At 41.2% G+C, this 18,913-nt stretch overlaps 1 protein-coding gene across 2 annotated transcripts in view; it reads left to right on the plus strand.

Annotated features, from left to right (window-relative positions):
- The window catches only part of SLC20A2 (solute carrier family 20 member 2), an 80,616-nt gene that overhangs the window by 16,705 nt on the left and 44,998 nt on the right, over positions 1 to 18,913 (plus strand). The window lies entirely within an intron of this gene.

The following is an 18,913-nucleotide window of genomic DNA, read 5'->3' on the forward strand; positions in this document are numbered from 1 at the left end:
AAATGTGCATATATTGGGGGGCTGGTTGGGAAATAAAGACAAGAAATTTATTATCAAAGTTTTTTTATTCTGCTGTTTGTATTTAACATCATTTGTTTAGTAAATTATTTTAAATAAATGAAAAATTTACATTCATTTTTTTTATCCGATTAATCGATTAATCGAAAAAATAATCGGCCAACTAATCGATTATTAAAATAATCGTTAGTTGCAGCCCTACTAATAACTTTTTGTATTAAAACCTAGTTTGAGAAACACTGTGTTTGGGTTCTTGTAGCTTTTATTATTATGTCAGTAAAATAAGAAGGTGAATAGAGAGAGGCCATTGCAATAAAGAGATGAAAGTGTAAATTGTACGTTTTTTATTACATTATTTTAAATTTAAAAAAATTGCATTTTTTTATCCGATTAATCGAAAAAATAATCGGCCAACTAATCGATTATTAAAATAATCGTTAGTTGCAGCCCTAGAGTGATATACCTTCTCTATTTTAAAAATGCAAAGTTGCCTAATATTTTTAAAAAAGATTAGCGATACAATTTAGTAATAAAATATTTTGCATATCATACATGTGTTGATTTATTTCATTGTTATTATTATTTATAGTTTTTATATAGTGCCATCAAATTCCGTAGTGCTGTACATTAATAATCTTCCTGACCTATAGTTAACTTTAGTTTCTTGCACAAAAACCCTGGTAAATTCTTGTGATGCCTCTGTGACTCAGATGTTCCTGTTGCTTGCTCTGATCATGTGCATACATGTAAAAGTGAAATCGGTTCCTGATGAAAGAATGTCCATTGGTACTTAGGTGTGTGTGTCAAAAGGGAGGAGTATTGCCAAAGGCAAAACCACCTATGGCGCTTAGCGCTTCTTTGAATTTGTGTTATGTAGCTACTCGCTTGATAATGATAAAAACAACATCTAAAAGAACCTAGTGAATAAATGTCCTTGTTTTGAGAAAAACAAAGCTTTTCAGAATAGCAGTTTGTTCTGATAACATCTTTAACCCCTTAATGACAATTGCCGGTTCTGGCACCGGAAAACAAACTGTTAACGACAATTGACGTGCCAGGCCGTCATGTCTTTAAACGGGTGCAGAAAGCGATCTACTTTCGTGTTCTGCACCCAAACGGCGTTGCTGTAATGCCTCGACCTCGAGGCATTCAGCAACGCCACGATCGGCACTAGGGGCCGTCTCGCGCCCCTCCCTGGGGCGTCAACATCCGCCATACATTGTATGGCGGTGGACGCCCGTTTTGAAAGCGTTTAGGAGGCGATCAACGATCACCTCCTAAACTTAAATGGCGTTGCTGGAATGCCTCGATTAGGAGGCATCCAGCGACACCAAACACTTACCCCAGGATGGACTGTGATCAGTAAGATCAGCAAGATGGCGACCGTCCTGAAAAAAAAATAATAAAGATGAGAAAGTTCGCTAGATGGTCTCCAGACCCTCTAGAGAACTCTGGCTCCACTTGGAGGTTGAATACAGGTACTGCATTCAACCATGCAAGTCAATAGTGCCCAGCTTTCTAATCACAGTGCGATTAGTAAAAATAAATTAAAAAATAAAATTTAATAATAATTAGAGCAAAATAGTAAAAAAAAACCCAGTAAAATGTAAAAATAATTTCCCACTGATGTCACTATCAGGGGAACCTTCAAGTTGAAAAAAAATGTTAAAAAAATTGTAAAAAAGGCAAAAAAAATGAAATATATATAAAAAATATATTTTTGTGAGCAAGTCCTAAAATTAGCACATTAGCTTAAAACAATTCTCGCATGGAAAGAGTTAAAATACTGGCATATTAAATGCCGATGGGGTGTCTACTTTAACCCCTTGACTGCTAATGACGGCATGGTGCCGTCGCTAGCAGTCCCAGTCAGGTGCTAACGACGGCACCATGCCGTCGCTAGCACTCTCCTACCTTGATGGAGGTCTGTGGACCCCCATCACCACCTACCCCGGCGATCTGCCCCTCATATTGAAGGGTATCACTGGGACCACCCGATCCGGCCGGTGACGTCGCGCAACTTTATTGAAAACTGACAATTGTTAAAGAGGGCATGCTGCTTAGATGTCTGTATCTCAGGCATCTAAGCAGCTACAGACCCCCAACATATACAGTTGGAAAGGTAATCGCCTCACCTTTCCAACGTAATATATTAGTTAGGGCTGCAACTAACGATTATTTTAATAATCGATTAGTTGGCCGATTATTTTTTCGATTAATCGATTAATCGGATAAAAAAAATGAATGTAAATTTTTCATTTATTTAAAATAATTTACTAAACAAATGATGTTAAATACAAACAGCAGAATAAAAAAACTTTGATAATACATTTCTTGTCTTTATTTCCCAACCAGCCCCCCAATATATGCACATTTGAGCCCAGGCTTGCTACGCTGCCTCCCAGACATGCCATGCTGCCCCCCCACATATGCCACGCTGCCTACCACAGCACTCCACGCTGCCTCCCACATCTGCCACACCACGCTGCCTCCCACATCTGCCACACCACGCTGCCTCCCACATCTGCCACTCCACGCTGCCTCCCACATCTGCCACGCCACGCTGCCTCCCACATCTGCCTCCCACATCTGCCACTCCACTCTACCCCCCACATGCCACTGTGCCTGATACGCCTTATACCCCCTGAAACACCACTCCATCCTCCCCAGACATGCCACCCTGCCCTCCCCACATATGCCACGCCATGCTGCCTCCCACATCTGCCACTCCACAATGCCTCCCACATATGCCACGCTGCCTCCCACATCTGCCACTCCACGCTGCCTCCCACATCTGCCACTCCACGCTGCCTCCCACATCTGCCACTGTGCCTGATACGCCTTATATCCCCTGATACCCCACTCCATCCTCCCCAGGCATGCCACCCTGCCTCCCAGACATGCCACTTCTCTACCCCCAGATATGCCTTATACACCCTGATACACCACTCCGTCCTCCCCAGACATGCCACACTGCCCTCCCCACATATGCCTTATATACTGTATATGCCTTATACCCCCAGATATGTCACTTCACTGCCCCCAGGATTTAGATTCCCCTAAATTAACCCGAAACTCCCCATTAACCATAACTGCCCCTAAATTAACCCTTAACACCCCCTTAACCACAGCATCCCCTAAATTAACCCTAAAGACCCCATCAACCACAGCATCCCCTAAATTAACCCTAAACACACCATTAACCACAACTGCCTCAAATTAACCCCAAACACCCCATTAACCACAGCTGCTCCTAAATTAACCCTAAACACCCAATTAACATAACTGCCCCTAAATTAACCCTAAACACCCAATTAACCATAACTGCCCCTAAATTAACCCTAAACACCCCACTAACCATAACTGCCCCTAAATTAACCCCCACCTCCCCTAACTATACATACATATACTTACAGTTAGATGAGTGTCACAGCCATGTGGTTCTGGCCTGGAGAAGGAAGGGGCGGGGCCAGTTGTCACAGTGATTACAGGGAGGGGGAGTAAGTAGGAGCTGCTGCTGTGAGACGGTGAGTCAGACTAAACGGATTATATAATGAGGGGGATTTTTCAGAGCGTTTGCTCTGAAAAAACCCTCATTTTATAATCGATAATAATCGATTCAAGTAATCGATAATGAAATTCGTTGCCAACGAATTTCATTATCGATTATTATCGATTTTATCGATTAGTTGTTGCAGCCCTAATATTAGTATAATGCTTGTGAAAAAAGAATAAAAAATATTAAGTTAAAAAAATAAAAATGTACAAAAAAAGTAAAAAAAAATGATTTGGGGGTCTCTAAAGGCAGATAAATAAAGATCAAAATTGCCTAGAGACCCTCAAATTAAATGATCTAAACATAAACTAGTTTAACATCGCTGGAGTGCCTTGCGTTTTTACTGCAAAACTTATTTTTGCTGCAAAAGTGATTTTTTTTTCTCCCTTTACCATCGTTTCTTTGGGATTGTAAGGGGAAAGAATGGTGTGTGCTTCTGTGAGTGAATGTATGGAAAGTATGGTGTGTGCTTCTGTGAGTGAATGGAGATATGAAAGGCGTGTGAATGGTCAGTAATTAGGGTTGAAGCCTTGACGTGGCATTACTGCTCACGTAAGAAGTTAAATTATGGCACAAAAAGTACATATTTGCAAAAACTACACCCCTTGGCGCATCAAATGAGGGGCTGCATTTGTTTCTAGTACAAACCTGGAGTGCGCAAGACACAAATGAACATGTCGCTATGGTTAGAACACTTTTTCTAGCCAAAGCGACATATTCCATCATTATTTGTGCACTCAACGTTTGTCCTAGAAATACATGTAGCCCCTCATTTGAATCTCCAAGGGGTGTAGTTTCTTGAAATGTGTACTTTATGTTCCCTAATTTAACTTCCCAGATGTCTAGACCAGGGCTCGACAAATCCCAGGCGCCAGGTCGCCATGGCGACAGAGAATTTTGTCCTGGCGCCTAGGTTTTGTCAGCCTCTTACATCCATAAAAAATTGTGGATGTAAGAGGCTGAGTAACCACACGGGGGCGCTGCTGCTGCTGTCTGCCCAGGAGTCTGGGCAGACAGCACAGCCACTCCAAGCCCGCCCCCGAGCCTGAGATCACTCCCACGGAGTGATCCTGTAGGCTCTAGGCTGAAAACGCGGTTGCTGCAAAACCAGCAATCGTGTTTTCAGCTACCACAGGAAGCTTCAGGGAAGGGGGTTGTGTGTTGATTGGGTCCCCGCACAAGTGTGGGGACCTGACCCAACACCCCCCTGCTGCCTGATCGCTCCATGAGAGCGACAGTGCAGCGTTAACCCCTTCAATGCCGCGATCGCGGCATTTAGGGGTTAATTCCCGTTTTGTACAGGGCTCTGCTGCTGGTGGTCTGCCTGGAAGCCCAGGCAGACCAGCAACAGCAAAAACGAGCCCCCAGAAGCCCTTTGATGATTCCTGTAGGCATGGAAGCCTACAGCAGTCATCAAAGACTCCCCTCCCTGCAATGGCTGGTCTATAGACCAGCAATTGAGTCCCAGCTGCCAGAGGCAGCTTCAGGGACAGGGGAGAGGGTTCTTTTGGTCTCCACATGAGTGTGGAGACCTGACACAACACCCCACTGCTGCCTGATCGCTCCATGAGAGCGACAGTGCAGCGTTAACCCCTTCAATGCCACACTTGTGTATGACACATTCGTGGCATTGCAGGGGTTAACATTTTTCCCCCACAAGCTTGTGGGGACTAAATATCAGTCAATGCTGTGCTCCAATGGAACATCAGCATCGAAAGAGTTAAAAAAAAAAATTAAAAAAAATGAATAATAAAAAAAAAAACCGCACTGACCTGAAAGTCCAGGGTGCTTCCAGGTCAAACGCTGTGAGTTTAGTAAGTGGGCTGATGATGATCAGATCCCTCCTGACCAACTGTTAGTTTAAAAAAATCCTGGCTCCTAACTTTTTTACCTGGCGCCTAGATTCACAACAAATTTGTCAAGCCCTGGTCTAGACCACTTTAACTTCAGATATGGCAGATTGGAGAATCTTGTTAAAAAAAATGTCTTAAAACATTTAGGGGTGATGCCTGCATTTAGACAGCTCTAGACAGCTGGAAAGTTAAATTATGGTACATAAAGTATATATTTTCAGAAACTACATGGCGCATCAAATGAGGGGCTGCATGTATTCGTAGCACAAGACTGGTGTGCGCAAGATATAAATGAACTTGTCGCTTTTAATTTAATTTTTTTTTTATTTTTAGAAGTGTGATATTCACTTATTTGTTGTGCACGTCAGATTTGTGATACAAATACAAATAAGACCTCATTTGCTGCAGCTGGGGGTGTAGTTTCTAAAAATATATCGTTTTGTTGGCATATTTTAACATCCCGGGCAGCTAGCGCTGTTTAATTGACGGCAGCCATGCATTAAATTTAAAGATGTCTTTTGTGATAGTCTAATAAATTTAACTTTTAGCTATAAAATATTAGAAAAACACAGTCTACTGTTCTCAATTTCTGTTTATTTTAGACTGGTTACCTACTACAAATATTTAGCAACACAGCTTTTGATATTAGAGTTTAAAAAAATAACATTACGAACTAGTTTTTGAGTCGGAAGTGAAAAATTACACTTTTTTCCCATTTTTGGCTTTGTTTTGCAAAAAATTGTATATTTGGAATCTGCTGGGTGTGCTGAAAAAAAAATATATGGTTTGTATAGTTTATTCCCAAGAAATTTACTTCTAAACGCGTTTAATGCACCAAAATGTCGAAAACCAACTTAGCACCAGGGTGGGAAATGGCTTAGCAGCCAAGGGGTTAAAAAAATGTATGATTTGATGGGGTAAATTGAATCGGCCGGGTTCAACAATGTCCCAATTAACACGGGGGAAGGATGGCCACACATCTAATTTCCAATTAGAAAAATGCACATGTACCAAATGTGGCCTTTTAGTTCCCCCAAAAAATGACAAACCCATGCATGTGGGGTATCACTGTACTCCGGAGATGTTGCTGAACACATATTGGGGTGTCGTGTGACAGCGGCATATACCAGGAGCTGTAAATTCATACATAACATAGGTGTGTGGGGGAAAAATACACACAAAAGAATTCTGGTGGTAAAATGTGTGCATGCAAAGAGTTAAAATACCCTGGGGTGTTTAGTTTTCAAAAATATATGGTTTTGTTGGGCACACTGAAATGGCCCGGCTCAAAGATGTACCACATAGGGCATGGGCAGTGGATCCCCAAATGCCAAAGTTCAACATTGAAAAATGCGCATGCCCCAAATGTGGCCCTTTTGCCCCCAAACAGCCAGGCAAAATCATTAATGTGAGGTATCGCTGTACTTAGGAGATGTTGCTGAACACATATTGGGGTGTTTTATGATAGTGACATATACCAGAACCTTTTAATTCATATCTGAAGTAAAATGTGTGTGACAAAACAAATGCAAAAAAATTACTACCACAAAGTTTGACAAAGACTGGTGGTAGAATTAGTGCTTGGAAAGGGTAAAAATACTAGCATTTGGAATACCCTGGGCTGTCTAGTTTTCAAAAATATATGATTTGATGGGGTAAATTGCATTGGCCAGCTTCAAAGATACCCGAAATGGCACATGGGGGAAGAATTACCAGATTTGGAAAAAATGGCTTGGAAATAGCAAAACGCTACCTGTACTTATTGCCCCATAATGGTGCAGAAAAAAGCAAAAAAACCATAAAAAACACTGGGTATTTCTAAACTCAGGACAAATAGTAGAATCTATTTAGCAGGTTTTTTCACTACCTTTTATAGACGAGTAAAAGATTTTTCAACTAAAAGTTAGAAACACCGTGAACAATAAAACCAAAATTACGTGCTCTTATAGTGAACAGTAAAATAAAAGTAATACTTCCCTGATTTGGACCGCAGCACCCAAACAACACTCTCCTCCAAGTGTTAAAATATGAAACCAACGAAATTTAGATGGGGCGCAGGTACATATAAAAGGGGAAGAAATAATAATACAATATAGTGTAGATGATTTGTTCAATGTGAAACTTAAGTGATATAATGCACTCACAAATCAAAGAAGTGAATCCAACCCATCAATAGGACTGTATATAATCTTTAATGTTCTTCTTGAGAAAATCTAAAAAACAAACTTCAATGGTGCAGTATTCCAAAATCAAATATAGAAAAATGGAAAAAAATGCACTCACAATTGTATATGCACTACAGGTGCATATATAGGCGTAGAAAGTCCACCAGAATGTGGGGTATATCGAACTCCAATTGAAAATCGACGCGTTTCACCCGTAGGCTTCTTCAGGAAAATCAATTGAAGAATATGTCCATAAAAATTCAATATAAAATCAGCAGTCCGTAAGTATTTTCGTCTTCTTCATCTGTTCTTTTATATCCACTTCCGCATATCGCCGTTTGTTGACCTTTCCCCTTTGATGTCATCACGTTTTTCAATGTTGTCATCACGTTTGTCTGTCTTCTCGTTCATTGATAAAGTTTATACAGAGCAAAAAAACGGAAGACCTTTTCGCCTGTATCCGGGAAGATCTTTAAACTCCATTTATAGGTCGCGGGTGGACTCGGTCTCGAAGAAATAATAGATACGTTAAAAAAACGGACTAAAAGGATATAAAGGAAGAAACGAAGGCCGAAATAGAAGACAAGCCGGAAAAAGAACGAAGAGAGAACGGAGAGAGAACAAGCGTGCCCGCCCTATATGTTAATTATGTATGTATTGTGTCGTACGATTGAAGTGTATGCAAATCAAGACTGAAAATAATGTGACTAGTAATATCTTTTACCGGGAGAAGTATATTATTTTAATTAAATCAAAAGCAATATATTGTTTCTGCTTCGTATTAAATAAGAATATATATATTTGTTCCGTAAGTGATTCTCATATGTGTGTGTTGTGTTATATTCCTTTGTGTGACGTGCATATTTTTAATCATGTATTTTGGGTTTTTAAATAAAGGTGTTTTAACTGTGTCTCTAATAAATTAATTAACCCGTGGTGTGTCTATCGTTATCTCAAGTGCATGTGTAGTGAGTGAACGAATGAATAAATGTGTGTGCGTTAATAAATAAATAATGAGTGATGCGTGTCTGTGTGTGCAGTGTATTCATGGATGAGTGTATGTCCATTATATCCTAAAATGAATGAATTCTTCATCCTAAAATAATTAAATAATTAAATAATAAGCAAGTGATTTTTATTCTTAAGTGAATGTGTGTGTGTGAGTGTGTGCAGTGTCTGAATGAATAAATATATATTCCTAGTACCCCTTAATTGAATCAATAATTTTCATTAACTGTATGTATGTGTTCATTCAATATCTAAGATAGCTTGAATAATTTAAAGTTTTTTTGAAAACATCTGAAAAGAATTAATCCACTCTTATATTATATGATGAAATAAAAATATTGACTGCCTATTGGTATGTATAAAAAACAGTACCAAAATAACACTAAAAGATAATGGTAATGACTCTAAAAATGATATGGAGACTACTATTAAAGGAGATGATAATATCTGTTTTAATGTTAGTGTATAAAAATAATATCAGTTTTAATGTTAGTATATAAAACATTAATAGCACTACAAATGATACCAAAAGTAATAATAACTCTAAAAAGTGGTAGTATTAAAACTGACCCTACCGGTAGTGATAATATCAATTTAGAATGAATATATAAAACTTTATATAAATACAGAGAAGTGGCTATAAATATCCTAAAATGACATAAATAAAATGAAGTAAAATATAATAAAATATTGATTTTTATTTAAAAACCCAAAATACATGATTAAAAATATGCACGTCACACAAAGGAATATAACACAACACACACATATGAGAATCACTTACGGAACAAATATATATATTCTTATTTAATACGAAGCAGAAACAATATATTGCTTTTGATTTAATTAAAATAATATACTTCTCCCGGTAAAAGATATTACTAGTCACATTATTTTCAGTCTTGATTTGCATACACTTCAATCGTACGACACAATACATACATAATTAACATATAGGGCGGGCACGCTTGTTCTCTCTCCGTTCTCTCTTCGTTCTTTTTCCGGCTTGTCTTCTATTTCGGCCTTCGTTTCTTCCTTTTATATCCTTTTAGTCCGTTTTTTTAACGTATCTATTATTTCTTCGAGACCGAGTCCACCCGCGACCTATAAATGGAGTTTAAAGATCTTCCCGGATACAGGCGAAAAGGTCTTCCGTTTTTTTGCTCTGTATAAACTTTATCAATGAACGAGAAGACAGACAAACGTGATGACAACATTGAAAAAACGTGATGACATCAAAGGGGAAAGGTCAACAAACGGCGATATGCGGAAGTGGATATAAAAGAACAGATGAAGAAGACGAAAATACTTACGGACTGCTGATTTTATATTGAATTTTTATGGACATATTCTTCAATTGATTTTCCTGAAGAAGCCTACGGGTGAAACGCGTCGATTTTCAATTGGAGTTCGATATACCCCACATTCTGGTGGACTTTCTACGCCTATATATGCACCTGTAGTGCATATACAATTGTGAGTGCATTTTTTTCCATTTTTCTATATTTGATTTTGGAATACTGCACCATTGAAGTTTGTTTTTTAGATTTTCTCAAGAAGAACATTAAAGATTATATACAGTCCTATTGATGGGTTGGATTCACTTCTTTGATTTGTGAGTGCATTATATCACTTAAGTTTCACATTGAACAAATCATCTACACTATATTGTATTATTATTTCTTCCCCTTTTATATGTACCTGCGCCCCATCTAAATTTCGTTGGTTTTAAAAGTTAGAAACAGTAATTTTTTCTAAATTTTTCACCATATTTTATACTTTTTTTAATAGTAAATAATATGATACAATCAAGCCCTTCTTGTCCTGAAAAAAACAATATCTAATGTGTGTGGGTTCAGTAAACGGGAAAGAAGAAAATTACAGCTAAGCACGAGCAGCGCAAATATGTTAAAACGGCCATTGTCGCGAAGGGTACAAAAAGTAAAATCAGCCTTTGTCACGAAGGGGTTAAATATAGTGTCTAATTCTTTTAAACATTGAATTGACCTATTATATTGATGATACCTGGTAACGTCTGCTTAATTGGTCAACACAAATTTTCATTAATGTATCACAAACCGGTAGCTACTTGACTTATGTAGTTCACTCTTATGTATGACTTATGTAGTTATGTGGTTCACTCAAGTTACTAATACCATAAGAGTTCTTCTTTGTCTTTGAGAAACCATACTAAGCTGGGTAGTACATTGTTTTGTTTGAAATAAACTGGAAAAAGTGGGGAAAAAATAAAAAAAAATGCATTTTTTTTACAGTTTTGTATACATACAAATTGTACACGCATTGAACCAATGGGAAAAAATTATCCAAAATATATTCACTAACTTGTTCTGATTTGGAAACCACCCAATATGGCCAGGATTTTCATCTTTTGACCAGTATAGGGCAAATATTGCAAGGCATGCATCACGTTTTTAAAATGTAATTTTTCCTGCCATACAGTGGCAGTACGACTGGGTAGTGTTCTCTTCCTAGTGGACAAGAAGCTAAAAGGATTTAAAGGGTTAAGACACGGAGAACTCCTCCTACTTACCCATAAAAAACAGCTTCCCCTGGACAGCCCCAGTTTTCTTCTTGTCCCGTACAGGGACGGACTTGACGCTTTGCTGGGGAATTTTCCCCGAAGATCAGAAGTCTGGTGAGGCACACGGGTTGTTGCCTGGGGGTTTGCAGCCTCCGATTGCTCCCCGGGTGGTGAGTTTCTTTTCTTTGCGGCTGGCAGAGGAGCATGCACAGTAGGTGGAACGCACGCCCGAGTGGCGTTGCATTCCGCCGAAGATCCGATCGCGCTACTGAGCATGCGCGAATCGGATCTTCTGGAGGGCGCCAAATTCAAACCTATAAAGGTTGGTTTTCGTTCCTGTCTGTCTGCATGGGCATTTTTCAGCACAGGATACCGTGTCACCACCCCCCCCACACGGTTCTGAGGATTTGGAGGTAAGATTATTTTATCTTTTCCTTCAATATTCTCTACCTCCAGAAGGTATATAACAAACAAAAAAAAATGATATATAATTTTTATTTACGCTTGTATTTTGTCTTTAACCAGATGTCTAGTCCGGTTTCACCTGGAGATACAGACAAGAAATCTGCTCCCATTCCTAGAAAGTCCACTTTTAAATCAAAGCATGTGGCTTGCTCTTAGTGTGCTACTCCTCTACCAGATGGATGCAGAAAAAAGATGTGTAATGCCTGCTCGGCAGAGCAACTCACTAAAGACAAACAAAAGGACTTGCACAGAGCGGCAGCGGCCAGTGCAGCAGTGTCTAGAGCACAGAGCTGTTGGACACAGGCCCTGGAGGACTGTTTACCAGATGATCAATCGCTAAAAAAATTGCGATTATCCAACAGTTTTCTTACAGATTCCTCTCAAGAGTTGGTGAAGATATCCGCTAAGAATATGGGGTTATCGTCTGTGGCTCGTAGAGCCTTATGGTTGAGATCCTGGATGGCGGATACAGCCTCCAAAGCATCTCTATGTGACTTACCTTTTGAGGGGAGTAAATTGTTCGGAGCACCATTGGAAGATTTAATCAAACAAATGTCGGAGACCAAGAGGGCTCTTCCTCAGGATAGACGTCCTAGATAGAATAAGAGAAATCCGTACAAGACAACCAGGCCCGTCCCAAAAAACAAGAGAAAAGAAAGTTCTTACAAAGTGGGAGGAATGCTGCAGCAGTTCAAGCATATTTGGGAACAGACTACACACAACAGTTGGATTCGGAAAATCGTTTCAGAGGGGTACAGGATCTGTTTCTTCTCCCTTCCCAGAAGTCAGTTCCTGATCTCTTCGTATCCCTCCTCGGTGAAAAATGTAGCTCTGCATTCGGCGAGCCTATCTCTCCTATCAAAAGGGGTTATAGAGAGAGTTCCGATTTCTCAGCGCTTCCAAGGAGTCTATTCCAGACTGTTTCTAGTCCCGAAGCCGGACGGATCCTTTCGACCTGTGTTGGATCTAAAAAGAGTCAACAGCTGCATCCAGTATCGCCACTTTCGTATGGAGAACATTTCTTCAGTCACCCACCTTCTTCAGAAGGAAGACATCATGGCTATTTTGGACCTGAAGGACGCTTACCTTCACGTCCCAATTGCGGAGATTTCCAGAAAGTTTCTCAGGTTTGCAATCCGTATAAAAGGAAAAATTCATCATTCCCAGTTCAAGGCCCTTCCGTTCGGTCTGTCATCAGCCCCAAGGATCTTCACAAAGATTTTGTGTCCCTTGACAGCTTCTCTACGAGAAAAAGGGATTTCCATCGTTCCTTACCAGGACGACTGGCTCATCAAGGCCGAATCTTCAAGGGAGCTCCGGGCGGATCTAGTCACCACAATGCGCTTGCTGGAAGTGCACGGCTGGATTATCAACCGCAGCAAATCCAACCTCATACCTTCCACCAGGATCCAATTCCTAGGCCTAGAGGTGGATTCGATTTCCCAACGTATATTTCTACCTTCCGAAAAGATCAGGAAAATCATGAGAAAGGTCAGATCACTTCAATTACATCCGACTTGCTCTATCAGGAAGGCCATGAGCGTCTTAGGTCTACTGACAGCCTCCATCCCAGCAGTCAGGTGGGCAAGATCTCAACCACGTCCCCTTCAGTGGGATATTCTTCGGTGTTGGTCCAGACGAGAGGATGACCTAGACCGGGACATAACTATCTTATCCCAACTTTCCTGGTGGAGGACCTCTTCTCATCTTTCAGAAGGCCTTCTTTTCGTCCCCGCAATTGGATAACTCTTACCACGGATGCTTCTGGTATCGGTTGGGGCGCCCATTTAAGTTATCACTTCAGGCAAGAAATCGTTCGTCCAATTACCGGGAACTAAAAGCGGTTCTTCAAGCACTAGTAGCTGATTCAGTCAGACAACGCTACAACAGTCGCGTATGTAAACAAACAAGGGGGTACACGAGTAAGGAGCCTGCAAGTTCTTTGTTCGGCCATAATGAGTTGGGCCAAGCTTCATCTGGAAGACTTATCGGCTACCCACATAAGAGGCTGCGACAATTGCATTGCAGACGATCTAAGCAGGCTAAGATGGTCTCAAGCAGAGTGGCCCTTGACTGAAAGAACATCCCTGGTGTCAAGATTTGGCATTCCGGATATAGATTTGATGGCCTCCAGGCGAAACAGGAAGGTACCAATGTTTGCCTCAATCAACAGGCAGGATTCGCCCGACTTCCTAGACGGTCTGTCCATCAAGTGGAACTTCGGACAGGGCTCGGGTATTAGCCGTTATCCCATACTGGCCGAACCGCAGTTGGTTCTCCCTCCTAAGTCAACTGAGTCTAATGTATTGGGAACTACCTCCCTCAGATCAATTGTTGGACGGCAGCAATCTTCCTCCAGATCATCTCCAGATGTTCAAGTTGACGGCCTGGCTACTGCAAGGATGATTCTTCGTGATCAGGGTGTTACGGAGGATCTTTCTGACTTGCTGTTACTATCTGTCAGGGGCTCTACTTCAAGAATTTATTTTAGGGCCTGGAAGAAGTTCCTGCTCTGGTATGCCGCTAGGGATGTTTCGGTTTTTCCTCCTTCCATCAGCTCCATTTTAATTTTTTTAAAAGATGTTTTTTCTACGGGCCTTAGTGTCTCAACTCTAAAGGGTCAGATATCGTCTCTAAGTCATTTTTTTCTTGAAGACCTGGCTTCTCATGTACTGGTTAGACGGTTTTTAAGGCCATTACAATTCAACGTCCTCAGAGAAGAACTCGCTTCCCGTCCTGGGATCTTACCGTAGTTCTTAACGCTCTATGCTCTGCTCCGTTTGAACCTCTGGAAGAAGTTGAAACTCCTCTCGTTAAAGACTGTGTTCTTAGTGGCGATTACATCCGCCAAACGTGCAGGTGAAATCCAAGCTCTCTCATCCTCGGACAAGTTTACCATCTTCCATCAGGATAAAGTTGTTCTCCATCTGCAGCCCTCCTTTCCTCCGAAGGTTTTGTCAAAGTCCACTATTAAACAGCCCTTGGTGCTTCCATCAATTTTTCCGTCTCCTTCCTCTCCAGATGAAGCTAAGTGGCACATGTTGGATGTTAAGAGAGCCCTGGAGTTATATATTGCTAGGATTTCCTCCATCCGTTCCACCGACCACAAGCTTGTGGGGACAAATGTTAACCCCTGCAATGCCGCGATTGTGTCTACTCATGTAGAGACCGAAGAACCCTCTCCCCCTGTCCCTGAAGCTGCCTCTGGCAGCTGGGACGCCGTTGCTGGCCTATAGACCAGCCATTGCAGGGAGTCTGTTTGATGACTCCTGTAGGCTTCCATGCCTATAGGTACAGGAGTCATCAAAGGGCTTGTGGGGGCTCGTTTTTGCTGTTGCTGGGCTTTCATGCAGACCACCAGCAGCAGAGCCCCCTACAAAACGGGAATTAAACGGGAATTAATTGGCGTTGAAGGGGTTAACACTGCACTGTCGCTCTCATGGAGCGATCAGGCAGCAGGGGGATGTTGTGTCAGGTCCCCACACTAAACCTGCTTTCCTAAAGCTGCCTGTGGCAGCTAAAAACGCGATTGCAGGTTTTTCTGCAATCGTGTGTTCAGCCTACAGAATCACTCTGTGGGAGTGATCACAGGCTCGGGGCGGGCTTAGAGTGGCTGTGCTGGTCTGCCCAGACTCCTGCCACGCGATCACCACGATTGTTGCGATGTGGGGGCGGTTTTTGGGGATGACGTACCTGGTACATCATCGGTCCTGAAGGGGTTAAAACTATAACCTTTGTAATTGCACCTTTGTGTTACCTGACTTGCTTGTGGGTCTGGATTGCTAATACGTACAGGCGGAATGGCCCCCCTTTTTTGGTGATTGCATAACTTGAGATTCACAATACATTAAAAAAACAAGGATGAGCTGACCAGTGAAAAGGCCGAAAGAAGGAAAGAAAAAAGCTCATGAGCTCTGACTATAAAAATAAAAAAGGTGTCCAAAGAACACACCAGTAATACCCACAGTATATCCAAATCACACCAAAACAGATTCCCAACGCACAGTGTACAAACCCTTAAATACCCCGTAAACCATACAAGTATAACTAACATATAATTTATTATGTGAGTAGTATGTAAACACCACTATAATTATATACATCTTACATAGACCGTATTTGCTCGATTATGAGACGACCACCCAGAATCTGAATATTTAGGGGGAAAAAAGCCTAAATATAAGACGACCCTATAGGAAAAAGTTTTACTTGTAAATATTCATGTAAACTATTTTTTCATATTTAATAAAAGCTATGATTGAGATTTTTTTTTTTATTTCCTTTTATTTGCCAACCTGCCCCCCAGTTAAACACATCTGCCCCCAGGCATGCCACTCTGAAGGCAGAATAAAGGCATATCATGGAACAGAGTGTCATATAAGGGGTTAAAAAGAGTATCATGGGGCACTCTGCCTCCAGAAAAGCCTTATGCCACCCCACAACACTCCACCCCACCCCCCTGACTTACCAGTGCTTCTGACTCCCTGGTGTCTGGTGGGGGCAGCAGGTGTTCAGCCGGAATTTCGAGGAGCACCGGAAGGTTATATAGTTACATAGTAAATAAGGTTGAAAAAAGACCTAAGTCCATCAAGTTCAACCCTTCTACCTAACCTTCCTATTATTGATTCAAAAGAAGGAAGGAAAAAAAAACAGTGCTGTGTCATAGAAGCTACGGCGTAAGTACAAGCATTAGCGGGGGTTGTCTGTGTTCATCGAGCAGACGTTCGCCGGCTGGCAGAGATGAGAATTCCCCGCAGCACTGAAGGGAATTCTCCTCTCTGGGAGCCGGGGAAGGTATGCGCGATGCTCGAAGACAACCTCCGCTGCTGCCCGCGCTTTCGCCGGTGCTTGGTGATAGACGCTCGGTGTAAGTGACAGCAGCAGCTGAGGTTACCAGACAGGAGGATCCACGTCCCCTGCAGCGCTGCGGGGGATCTGGATCTTAGTCTCATAGTCAGACCTCATTTGAGGTCTGATTCGAAGATGACCTCGATTATAAGACGATGGGTATTTTTCAGAGCATTTGCTCTTATAGTCGAGCAAATACGGTAATTTCAGTGATGTCGGGGGGGGGGACTAAAACACTTGGTGCAATATGTAACACAATGTTGCAATAATTGGATTATCATTGCCCGTAAATTAAGTAAAAAGTGCACTCACAAAGGGCTGACCATGGCTCTGGGGAGGAAAGCCCCTTCAGCGGCGGGCTAAAACAGCTTAGGAAGCGATCGGAATTGCTTCCTAAGCATAAACTGTGTTGCTGACATGCCTCAATAGATAATTTCCAAGAATTTCAAATACCTTGGGGTGTCTAGTTTTTAAAAAATATATGATTTGATGCGGTAAATTGCATTGGCCGGCTTCAAAGATACCCGAAATGGCACATGGGGGGAAGAATTACCAGATTTGGAAAAAATGGTTTTGAAATAGCAAAACGCTACCTGTACTTATTGCCCCATAACGTGCAGATAAAAAGCAAAAAAAAAAAAAAAACTTTGATTATTTCTAAACTCAGGACAAATAGTAGAATCTTTTTAGCAGGTTTTTTCATTAGTTTTTGCAGATGAGTAAATGTTTTTTGTTTAAAAAGTGAGAGTAATTTTTCAACAAAAAATACCCATGTTTTATCATTTTTATAATAGTAAATTAGATGATATGATAAAATTAATGGTATCTAAAGAAAGCCCTGTTTGTCCTGAAAAAAACAATATATAATATGTGTGGGAGCATGAAATGAGAAGAAAATCACAGCTAAACAGCAACACTGAAAAATGTTAAAAAGAGCCATTGTCCCACAATATACTACAAGTAATAACCCCTATTGTCCTTAAGGGGTTAATTGCAATGGAAAAAAACAAGTTACACACTTGTAGCTGCTTTGGTCATAACACTGTGTGTGCTGATCTTATCTGCTTGGTAACTGATTTGCAATCAGGGCCACATTTATTACTTAAAGGGGCCTAGATCAAGCTCTCCTTCCCTGTCCATTTGTACCTGGATGCAAGATGGAGGCGAGCGGAACTGCCAGCACAGACGTTTCTGTTAATGCTTCCTCCTTCGTGGTTTGTCTCTCACCTTGTGCTGGGATGTGTCAGTGGTTGCACAGACTTCCACCTCCTGACAACCATGTGAAGGTGGACTAAGGGACAACTGTCTTGGGTCCTTAATTGAATTGTGGGCTCAGAGTAGGTGCCCCTTTAGCCCTGCATTAAAGGTGGTCCTGATTGCTTTCATTATTGGGATTTTTTTTATTTTTTTTTTTAATTCCTACTAAAATAGTCCTTCAGGTAATGATAGTATAGGTTTACATTTCATAACTACCAAGGCAATATTGGACAACTTTCTTGGTTTATGTGAAAGAAGAAAATTACAGCTGAACACCGCATAAATGTTGAAACAGCCATTGTCATGAACGGTACACAACATAAAATCAGCCATTGTCACAAAGGGGATAATGATTCATATAACAAACTGTCTAACCCAGGCAGACCAGCAACAGCAAAAACGAGCCCCCACAAGCCCTTTGATGACTCCTGCAGGCATGGAAGCCTACAGCAGTCGACAGAGACTCCCCCCTGCAATGGCTCGTCTATAGACCAGAGGCAGCTTCAAGGACGGGGAGAGGGTTTTTTGGTCTCCACATGAGTGTGGGGACCTGACACAACACCCCCCTGCTGCCTGATCGCTCCATGAGAGCGGCAGTGCAGCGTTAACCCCTTCAATTCCACAATTGTGTATAACATATTTGTGGCATTGCAGGGGTTAACATTTGTCCCCACAAGCTTGTGGGGACTAAATATCAGTCAATGCCGTGCTCCAATGGAACTTCAGCATTGAAAACGTTAAAAAAAATTTTTTTTTAATAATAAAAACAAAAAAAAACAGCACTGACCTGAAAGTCCAGGGTGCTTCCGGGTTAAATGCTGTGAGTTTAGTAAGTGGGCTGATGATGATCAGATCACTCCTATTCCCAGGAGTACCCATTCCTTAACTCTTTACCACACGGTGCCAGCCACATATTATATTAATGTGACTTTCTTCTCCTCTATGCGCAACCACTATCTCCTGTGACCTCCAAGTTATTTACCAAGCCATGAAGAGGAAACCTTGGCGAGTGGGCTGCTGCTATTTATAGGACTATTTATTTTATTGCTGTTTTTATTGTTCTTAGCGCTTTTACCTTCCTATTTTTTGCTTAGCTTACCCTGTGCTGCTTACTTGTCCTGTTTTTCTTCTGTTGATATATTAACCCCTGGTGGGGCAGGTGGAAGTGGCAGTGAAGGGAAGTAGCGGAGGTTGCGCACAT

Source organism: Spea bombifrons, chromosome 1, assembly GCF_027358695.1.
Source record: "Spea bombifrons isolate aSpeBom1 chromosome 1, aSpeBom1.2.pri, whole genome shotgun sequence".
NCBI classification, from domain to species: domain Eukaryota; kingdom Metazoa; phylum Chordata; class Amphibia; order Anura; family Pelobatidae; genus Spea; species Spea bombifrons.